The following is an 11,190-nucleotide window of genomic DNA, read 5'->3' on the forward strand; positions in this document are numbered from 1 at the left end:
ATCAGTTATGACATCTTCTTCTTCTTCGCTTTAATTACGAGTCACAACCACTTGGAGCATTATCGCCTGTGACATCACTTACGCGAGCCAGAATGGGATTTGGGATTTGTAGTCTTTGTAGTCGCGTATTTTTCATAGTCTTATATTTCAACAGTTTTACGACAAAATGTGACTTTTTTGACATGGAACTTATTGTTTAAGATTGACAAACATCATATGTGTAGTTCGTGGCACAATTCAAACGGGATCAAAAGATACGTTTTCTCTCTCCATTGAATTCAATGTAAATTTTTCGCTTCCGGGGTCCCATGGGCCGGAAGTAGATGGGCGTGACTTCGCCTCTCTATAGCTGGCCCTCTGTGAATGTAGAGAGGGACCAAGCTCTCCCGTCTTCATACTAACTCGCAGAGATGGCATTTAACCCTTCACATTCCAACAGAAACTGAACAGGCAGATTCGAAGGATTTATTTCTTTGGAAATATTATTTTAAATACAATGAAATCAAGTTATTTTGGTAAAACTAATGAAAAATGTAACAACAAAAAAATATAAAAAATAATATTTAAAAGAAACTGTTTTAATGTTTTCAAATATTATATTTTAGAATATCTTAGGCCCTCACAGAGGGCCTAGAGGGCCCTCACGGCTTGCCACTGCCTGTTATCGTTACAGACCGCGCTTGACCATATTGAGTGGCCTTTGGAGTTGTCGTCAGATGACGAAGGGGAGTACTCTATGACTGTCAAAAGTCAGGTTGCAGAGTATCTTCGCCAGTTCATCGAGAATGGTAATCGATTTTCTTTATATTTGTTCATTCTCTAAGTGTGTTTAAGAGTTAAAGTTTACAAAAGAGGAGTCAACTGTCCCTGTGACATCACTGGCAGGATATCATTAAGATGGCTTTGCCCTAGTTCTAAAAACAGGGATTTATTATTTCATTTTCTTCCATAAAAAGTGTTGTAACTTTGTTGGGACGATGGCTTTCTATCCGATGAGTGCTTTATTAAAGCATATTCATAATATGCTATCATGTTTCAGTTACTCTTCAAATTATTGTTTTATTTCCATTTCCTTCAGCATCCCCAACACAGCTAAGACAACTGGTCACCTTCTGGGTAGGATGGGACGTTCCAATGAAGGGAATGCAGATGCATGTGATGAAAGGAGATTTTCCTCGGTAGGGATATTCAAAATACATGCCAACATTATGAATTCATCATATTTTTCTTATAATGTGTAAGGCATACTTAATTTGATGGAGAGGATTTGTTTATCATTTGTCTAATAAATTATGATTATGATTTTTATTGACAGAATGTTCACATGTAAACTTAGTCCCTTTAGCACTCATGACAAAATGATCATTTATATTTGGTAAACTTAATCAATGAGACAGAACATTAAAGACACATTCACTATCAACTAACTATGAACATCCCTACCCCCAGGTCGTCCACCTGCTTTCTGACCCTGCGCCTACCTGGCCATCATGAGAGCTATTTGGATTTTGCAGCACAGTTAGAGCAGTGCATTGCCACCAATGAAACAGGTTTTGGTCTCATCTAAGGCCTGAGTCTAATTTTTGCGATTCAGGCCTGTCAATAAAGATTCTCCTGGACCCACAGTTCATGAGTTTTTATTTGTGTAAAGTGGCAGAAGCAACTAACACGGGGTGAACCACATGCAATTGAAACAGCCACATTACAAAAAGCCTTGTTAATAAACCTTGTAAAAATATTTTTGAGAAATGTTTCACCATGAATGAAGATGCCTGTAGGCTACGTGTAGTGCTGTACAGTGTTTTTATGTTTACATTTAGAGTTCAATTTGCTTTGACAAAAGTGCAATAACGTCAAAGCCAATTGTCACAATAGTGGTAAAACATTGTGAAAATATTGTACAGTATACATTTTATGGAAATATAAGTGTAATGAGGTATAGGGTTAGATGTAGTAGTCCAACAATATAGCCTACCTACGCTGTATATTATATACAGCTGTATTGAACATTTCACAGTTACTCGATTCTGAACACGTGACACGTTGTTAATACAGTACTACAGACCATCCATCCATCCATCTTCTCCCGCTTATCCGTGGTCGGGTCGCGGGGGTAGCAGTTCCAGCAGAGAGCCCCAAACTTTCTTTTCCCTGGCGACATCAACCAGCTCTGACTGGGGGATCCCAAGGCGCTCCCAGGCCAGCGAAGAGATATAATCCCTCCTCCTGGTCCTAGGTCTACCCCTTGGTCTCTTCCCAGCTGGACGTGCCTGGAACACCTCCCTAGGGAGGCGCCCAGGTGGCATCCTAACTAGGTGCCCGAACCACCTCAACTGGCTTCTTTCGACGCGAAGGAGGAGCGGCTCAACTCCGAGTCCCTCCCTGATGACCGAACTTCTCACCTTATCTCTAAGGGAGACACCAGCCACCCGGCGGAGGAAACCCATCTCGGCCGCTTGTATCCGCGATCTCGTTCTTTCGGTCATGACCCATCCTTCATGACCATAGGTGAGGGTAGGAACGAAAATGGCCCGGTAGACAGAGAGCTTTGCCTTCTGGCTCAGCTCCCTTTTCGTCACAACGGTGCGGTAAAGCGACTGCAGTACCGCTCCCGCTGCTTCGATTCTCCGGCCCATCTCACGCTCCATTGTTCCCTCACTCGAGAACAAGACCCCGAGATACTTGAACTCCTTCACTTGGGGTAAGGACTCATTCCCTACTTGGAGTGGACAGTCCATCGGTTTCCTGCTGAGAACCATGGCCTCAGATTTGGAGGTGCTGATCCTCATCCCAGCCGCTTCACACTCGGTTGCGAACCGATCCAGTGAGTGCTGAAGGTCGCAGACCGATGAAGCCATCTGAACCACATCATCTGCAAAAAGCAGTGGTGCAATCCTTAGTCCACCGAACTGCAGACCCCCCCCCCCCACGACTACGCCTCGAAATCCGATCCATGTATATTACAAACAGGATTGGTGACAAAGCGCAGCCCTGGCGGAGGCCAACCCTCACCGGAAATGGGTCCGACTTACTGCCGAGGACCCGGACACAGCTCTCGCTTTGGGAGTACAGAGATTGGATGGCCCTGAGTAGAGACCCCCTCACCCCATACTCCCGCAGCACCTCCCACAGTAACTCCCTGGGAACCCGGTCATACGCCTTCTCCAAGTCTACAAAACACATGTAGACCGGATAAGCGTACTCCCAGGCCCCCTCCAGGATCCTTGCGAGAGTAAAAAGCTGATCCGTCGTTCCACGACCAGGACGGAATCCGCATTGTTCCTCCTCAATCTGAGGTTCGACAATCGGCCTGACCCTCCTTTCGAGTACCTTGGAGTAAACTTTCCCGGGGAGGCTGAGTAGTGTGATGCCTCTGTAATTGGCACACACCCTCTGATCCCCCTTTTTAAAAAGGGGAACCACCACCCCGGTCTGCCACTCCTTCGGTACTGTTTCCGACTTCCACGCAACGTTGATGAGACGTGTCAACCATGACAGTCCCTCAACACCCAGAGCCTTCAGCATTTCCGGGCGGATCTCATCCACCCACATTTTTAGAAAACAGGCAGCAATGCGTCCCTGAGCAAGACTCTTAACCCGTTATTGCTCTCCAAACGCTGTGGAATAAATGCAGAGGACACATCGTATGTGCAAATATACAGTGACACAAGATACCCCCATAAAAAAAGAGGGTGTGTAAGAACCATTGGTGCAACTCCAAACAAGAACAGCCTGAAGCTTCAAGTCTTCCATGAAGACTGTAAGAACAACAGTCTATTGTACATGAAAGAACAGTATTGTCTATGAGGCGGTAACCTTTGTACTGTATGCACAAGGAAAACACAGAGTGTGGTGGGGTACCCTAAGTTAGACTTGCGCTTGTTTAACTTGTGTTCCTTGGGATGCCTCCCTCGCGCTCTGGAGCATAACGAAGCCACTTCTTCACAGTTTCACTGAAGCCATTGTGGGTCAGCTTGCGGTCGAACTGCCGAGCAGCAGCTGAAAGACAAGATTACAAAAATAAGCGTGAGGAAGAGAGAGTGTGTGTGTATCCCATACAACTTATATATAAGAAAATCACTCACTCTGTACAGTAACACAAGCTACAGTCAGCAGCCAGTTTGCTAAAAGACTGGACTGGAAAGAGGAGCAAACGGCTAGCCTGGCTCTATCCAGGTAATAACATTTGCATCCGAGCACCTCTAAAGCTCACCAATTAGGTTGTCTTTTTTTGGTTTATTTCTTATAGCTTCACCATCACCTGATTCCAACATAAACTTTTTTGTTAGATTAAGTTCATGCTTTATTCTTCAACAGGGGATTACAGAGAAACATGAAACAAGGGCAGAAAAGAGACATAAAATGCATTATAGGAGTTGGATTCAAACTCAGTAGTCGGTACTATATGGCTCACAAAGAGCATAATTCTGTTCTGAATCACCATCAGTCACACCTCACTCACTAAACTTAAAGGGGACCTATCATGCAAAATGCACCTTTGTACGTCTTTTATACATGAATATGTGTCCTCGGTGTTCCAGGGAACTCACCAAGTGTCAGAAAACACAACCCTCTCTATCAATCAATCAATCAATCAATGTTTATTTATATAGCCCAATATCACAAATGTTACATTTGTCTCAGTGGTCTTCACAGTGTGTACAGAATATCAGTATGACAATACGACACCCTCTGTCCTTAGACCCTCACATCGTACAAGGAAAAACTTCCAAAGAAAACCCAGTTTAAAGGGAAAAATGGGAGAAACCTCAGGGAGAGCAACAGAGGAGGGCTCCCTCTCCCAGGACGGACAGACGTGCAATAGATGCCGTGTGTAAATTGAAAAGATAATACATTTGCAACATAGGTAGTCCAAATGTTTGGAAATGCATGTGTGTATAATAGGAAGATGAATCCACGAGGATATCCATCCAGGACCGATGATCCAGGACCACAGCCACGACTCAAGATCCAGCGCTCGCGATCCAGGACACAGGACCGCAGGATCATCCATGACTCCGGATCCCAGCGTATATAGACACCAAAAAGAAAGACATTTGGGGAAGCTGGGTTAATTGGAACATGAGTGTACACGGGTATAGACAGAGAGAAGGAAGAAGTAAGATGTCCCCCGACAAACTAAGCCTATATCAGCAAAACTAGGGGCTGAATCTAATCAGCCCTAACTATAAGCTTTATTTTCCTCCTTCGCCAAATCTCTAAAAAAGGGGCTGCAACGGATCTGAAAAAAACGGATCCAGATTCCAATACTTTTCTACGTCACAAAGAAGTGCTCCGCTTATTGGTCAACTCTCCACCTATCAGGGGAATGAGCCACGGCCACGTGCATTGCCAAACCTCTCATTCGCATATAGGCTATTGGCAGGCTAAATAATCAACACCCCAGTCACATCTGTGTTTTTGCCTGCTCTTGCCAGGATGTCTAAGCCAGTTAAACGTTGTGCTGTTGTTGTCTGCAAGACTCGGGACAGGGGACTGCATGCAATGCCATCAGTGGAAAAAGAAATGAATCTGTGGCTAGACTTAATTTACAAGGGACATGTGCCAGAAGACCACGGAAGATTTCTGTTTGTGTGTTCCAAACATTTTACCACGGACATGTTTATTAACTTCTCTCAAGTCCAACACGGATATGCCTCCAAAGTAATGCTAAACCCGGGATCAATACCAACCATCCGGGACCAGGCCAGTGAGGACACATCCAATTTTGAAGCTGTAAGTTTTTATTTAGCGGTGTTTTTCCTGATAAAGCTATCTCTAGCTTGTAGCATGTAGCATGTAGCTTCGCCGTATCAATGTCGCCTCAAACCCAAATAGTAATCGGTTAGGTGTTTATATATTTTTGTAGCATTTTATTTTGTACGCTCCGCAGTCTTTGCTTTGTCATTTGAATTATCAGGCATTTGCTAACATGTTCAGACATACTGCCGTAATGGCGATCTGTGTGAAGGCTGTAAAGCCACGCCCTAGGCGATAACACAAGTATTTATTCTCCTATTTATTAGTATTTTGTATCCTCTACAATCATATTGAGTAAGTTATAATAACACACGTAATCTTCTGTAGGCAAGTGCCGTTTTTTCCAGCGTTATATGTAAACGCTTTTGTGATTGTAGTCTGTAAGAACGATCAGATATCATCGATCTGTAAGCTAAGCTACGCTACGCTACGCTAATGAGACATGCCGTGTTTTGCAGCGTTATATGTAAAAGCTTTTGTGTGTTTACTTGTTTGCGCACATGAATATAAATGGGGGTGTGTTAGGATACAACACTGTGTATGTATGCGAGGGGACACACACACCACGACTAAAACTGAGCTAAAGCCCCGTCGGTCTGTTGTTGTTGACAAGGCCTTACCTCTAGCAACAGGCTAATTAGTGGCTAGCACTCATTACAGTCAGTCTACTGAGCTCAGCCCCTCTCCAACACATCACCTGCATTGAGTCAGAAACACAGCATGCACGTTACGGTTTAAAACTAACTCAGATTGGAAAAGGCTAAGCAAAGAGCTTTGCTAAATAGAGAGCTTTGCTAAATAGAGAGTTTTGCTAAATAGAGAGTTTTAGCCCCATCTTTTGGGATTTCAGACTATATATTTATCCAAATAGTATTTTCTCATCCTGAATACTAAATTGAGATGATTTTGTTCTAACTATGTGTTCTTCTTTACAGGCCAGCACCTCACATACTTACTAATTAGTGACAATTTGTACATCCTTTGCTATTATTTACATTTTTTTTTATCATGGCGGAAATGAAAGACTGTACCTGGCAGCCCTGCACTACAATGAAAACGCTGAGCGTGCACAAGCCACTACATCCACTGGAAACCCTCTGTATAAACTGCAGTTCCCAAAGGCCAGGAAGGGAGAATGCAGAGCAAAACCAGTAAAGACTGACCCCACATTCCGTAAGTGTTTAAAATATTTATTATACAACTATTTACAAATATAAAATAAAAAAATTAGAAAGAAGTTTCAGTTTTTTACATGCATATACTAATCTAAAGCACATTTTTTGTTGTGCTTTTTTTACCATTGCACAGCCCTACGTGGCCAACTTGATGGACCTCATCTTCGACCAAGTCTTTGTGGACCCTGCACCATTATGAGCGACCTGACAGGGAGGAGGTCATCGCCGGGTATGCTATACGGTTCAATTTGGCTGCTGTCTGAACCCAACATCGACATTTCACGGATCAGGAAACTCCCTGCGTATCCTGAGGACACCGCAGGCCGGAATCACCACTCTGATCCTGCGTCCAAGGAAGCCCCAGCACCAGCTCACAAAGCTTCTGTAAAAATATTTAGTGTCATTTATACAAAATACAAGTAGACTACATTTAGTTTTTTTGTATGGGTTTTTTTAACCGTTGATTTTGACAATAAAGTTCCAAGTTGATATCAAAATGTGTCGTGATTATTCAGGTTTGGATGGGTAAAGAATATTCTGATTTCAAAAACATAAGGTTGTGTGTGTGTGGACCTTTTTGTCGTACACATGGGTGTGTTATGCCATTGCTGTGTAGTATATAATAGTACAATGACAGAATGAAAGATTGCATAAAGCCATATACACCAGTATTTATTTCCATGAACAATATTAGCATTCGTTTTACAATTTCAGTCAAAACAAACAAACAAACAAACCACTCACTGCTCTATTTGTCTCAACTGTAGTCCACCATGTTCAGCTCTGTAAATATGCAACGCATTTTGCAGGGAGAACACATTTAGGCACACAGGCTCCAATCCAGGATGGTCCACCATACAGGTTACAGAGTCCTCAAGTTACTGCATCCGTCTTGACACATTGTGATAAACATATATTGAATGACATGTGAAAAATGTATTTAAACAGACAACTTAGTAAAGCTATCAAAAATGTTACCTGTGGTATCTCATGCAGCACACATTCTCCGTTCAGAAGGCATCGTGGCGCAATTTGCACAAAGAAGTCAATAACTGAGCTTTTAAAAACACATGAAACTATACACATTGCTGACAACTGAGGTGTTGTTGGAGTTATACTTTTTATCATCCTAAGTTATTCAACTTTCCAATGGTTGTTGCAGGATGTTGGAAGAAAAGGACTGTAAACTATTAAACGCAATGAGGCCATTGTATATATGCTGAAAATATGAATGTCTCCCTTTATAAATATATATATATATATATCGCTGTTTTTGCGTTACAAACTGTACACATTGCATTCTTGCTAATTAGCCAAAATATGAACGGAATAAGGAGCAAGCATCGTAACAGAGTAAAATAAATAGGGACAACAGCTTGTCAGCTAACCATTCAGAAACGTCCTGCTGCAACCGAGATTTTTGCACCTCCACCAAAACCTCCGCTGCTTCAGGGTCAGTTTCTGGATCAAATTGATAGTATGCTTGAACACATGCATTGCTCTGAGATGACATGTTTATTCGACACTCGTAATCACAGCAAGCATGGTAACGTGACTCTCGCCGGCTCATGCCTGCTCTTCTGCAGGGGGGCGTGGTCAGCTGCTGCTCAGAATTTTCAAAGACGGGCTTGGAATAAAGCGAAAATGAGCGAAACGAGGCATGTCTAAAAAATGATCTGTTTGGTATTTTGAAAAATAAAATGTATAAATATACCTTATATAGGTATGGTCATACACTATATCATTTAAATATAGCATGATAGGTCTCCTTTAAGCTAATAAGTAGTTTGCAGAAAATAACAAGATTTACAAAATGGCGACATATGTTCACATTGTCAATTTGAAGGAGCAGTGTGCAGGATTTAGTATGGATAACTTGTTCACTCACCCTCCTATCCCAAGTTTGTAGGATAATGTATGTTGGCTGCAAAAAACTTGAGGCCCAATCATGTTTCCTCTGTCCATTCTGCGCTACTGTAGACGTGGCAGTACAACCTAGAGGACAAACAGATCAGAATCAGTAACGGGTTTATTGCCAGGTAGGTTCACACTGTTAGGAGATATAAATGTTAATTAGGCCGCATTTCCAAATCTCCTCGCGTCCCTACACAAGCCATTATCTTACAGGAAGGGAATCCAGATCATACAAGTAACCGTTAAACAATAATCCACTTTAATGGTAATATACAATGCAATACAATCAAGTACAATCAATACAGTACAAATTACATACAGTTCTGTGGGATCCCACATTTACCTGATACTCACGTGAGCCAGCCAGCCAGCCAGCCAGCCAGCCAGCCAGCCAGCCAGCCAGCCAGCCAGCCAGCCAGCCAGAGGAGAAAGAGGCCGAACACAGCGGGGTTTCTGTCTATATCCCTCGCTGACCCAAGGAGGAGTTATCTGCGCCTCCCTTCCAGACCAGTGATTGGCTGCCCAAATTATCATCAACACCCCACATCAGGGATGACTGTATGTTAACTCCTGACCTTCCCCCTCTTCCTGTGTCCTCTAAAAACCACATGTTAGCAGGCCCAAAACCAGCCCAGTTTTCTACACAAATCATTTTCAAGCTTCTTCACAGTTTGCATGAATACATACAAATATATCCTTACAATTCCCTCTTTTGCACTCTTAAAAAAGAGAGTGCAATTTATACAAGGCACTTGCAAAAAACTGCATCCTTGTCTGCTGAGTCTCCATACTTTTTATTCTCAGTGTCCACAGTGAAGGGCACTCCGTCCAGCCTCTCGTTGCAGATGACGCAGCGGAAGCAACCGGGGCGGTAAGACTTCCCCAGGGCCTGCATGTCCATGATTAGATGTCCACCTGCGTTGCACTTGTCTGCAGACTGCTGGAACCCAGAGTACAGAAAGTCCTCTTCACAGAAAACCCTTCCTGCGTCATAGTAGAACGCCTTCCCTCTCAGCCTTCGACTACAGGCGCTGCAGGTGAAGCAGCTGTCATGGTAGAGGCTGCCCATAGCTTGGCAGGCCTGGCTGGCTCCATACACCGTCTTGTTGCACTTAACCCACACTCCTGTTTCAGCGGAGAGTGGAGTCCCCTGTGCCATCCTGGCTTGCCGTGTCTTTGTCCCCTCTGATCCGCTGACGGCGGCTTCCGAGTCGATGCTGAATAGATGTCCTCCCGATCTTCCTTCTCCGGTCCGATGATGATGCCTCCCGGGATGACTGCTGGATGGATGAAGGATGTCCTCGAGGTCCTTCTCCTCCAATCCGCTGATGACAGCATCCGAGTCGACCTCCATGACGAGAGCCAGATCTGTCCTGATGTCGTCTAGGGTCCTCGCAGGTGTTTTCCCCGCCGCACACTGGCTCCCGTGGTACCAGTTGTCCCCCTTTCCTTGTAGGCGGACGGCACGGGATGTCCTCGGGGTCACTCGGTCGGGGCCGGAGAGCCTGGGGTTGACAGTCAGCCTCCTGCGTCTCGGGTCCCTCTTTCGGCATCCACAACCTGTGTGGAGAAATCTGATACAAATCCCTCAAGCCTACGCTCCGGGCTCTGGGGCCCTCGGCTGTTTAACCCACCAGTGCGTGGCAACTTGGAGCCTGTTGGTGGGGTGTCTTAAAACAACAGACGTGTGTGCACAGGTTTTCTAAATTAATTGTGCTGCTTCAGAATCTTGGACTGTGCCCACTAAATAAGAACCCCAACATCTTTAGGTAAACTAAATAACATATTTCAATAGCTCTGAATTTCTGACAAGCATCTGTATTTATTTTTTAAATGAAATCCCTGAGATCCCATTAAAAATCTAAAAATATGATTTGAACTGCTAATGTTTCTGGTAAAGAAACACACTAATCTTATGGATTCAAAAACAACCACAATCACAATACTAACAAAGTGAATGGCTTCCTGGTGATACTGCTTCTACCCGTCAGTTCTTAGATATTATCCTACTAAAAAATGAATACAAAATTCCAACAAACTGTCATCAAATGTCTTTCTATTACAAATGTAGATGAAATGTATATCCCCATAATGACCTAAACAATAAAGTCTATGGCTCTTACTTCTTTACCAGGCTAGTTACATGATGTTGTCTGTTGAAACATTACTCACCGGTCAGTCTCTCCAGTATTCCATTCTGGACTTACATCTCTCTGGCAGCCCCTTGGCCACAGATTCTCTATCTGTGTTACCTGCTATAACTCAATCAATATTAGAGACATGTCAACATTCATCAAACAGTCTCTTATCCCCAAATATGGAGCAGGTCAATTCTAAAACT

General features: G+C 43.5%; 1 long non-coding RNA gene across 1 annotated transcript; it reads left to right on the top strand.

The window, feature by feature from the left end:
- The first annotated feature begins 712 nt into the window (after positions 1-712).
- Positions 713-1,585, top strand: LOC139433985 (uncharacterized). The gene is made up of 3 exons (XR_011643380.1): positions 713-788; positions 1,079-1,178; positions 1,450-1,585. It is a non-coding gene; the product is annotated as an uncharacterized lncRNA (long non-coding RNA).
- The last annotated feature ends 9,605 nt before the right edge of the window (positions 1,586-11,190 follow it).

Source organism: Pseudochaenichthys georgianus, chromosome 6 (genome assembly GCF_902827115.2).
Source record: "Pseudochaenichthys georgianus chromosome 6, fPseGeo1.2, whole genome shotgun sequence".
Taxonomy (NCBI): Eukaryota; Metazoa; Chordata; class Actinopteri; order Perciformes; family Channichthyidae; genus Pseudochaenichthys; species Pseudochaenichthys georgianus.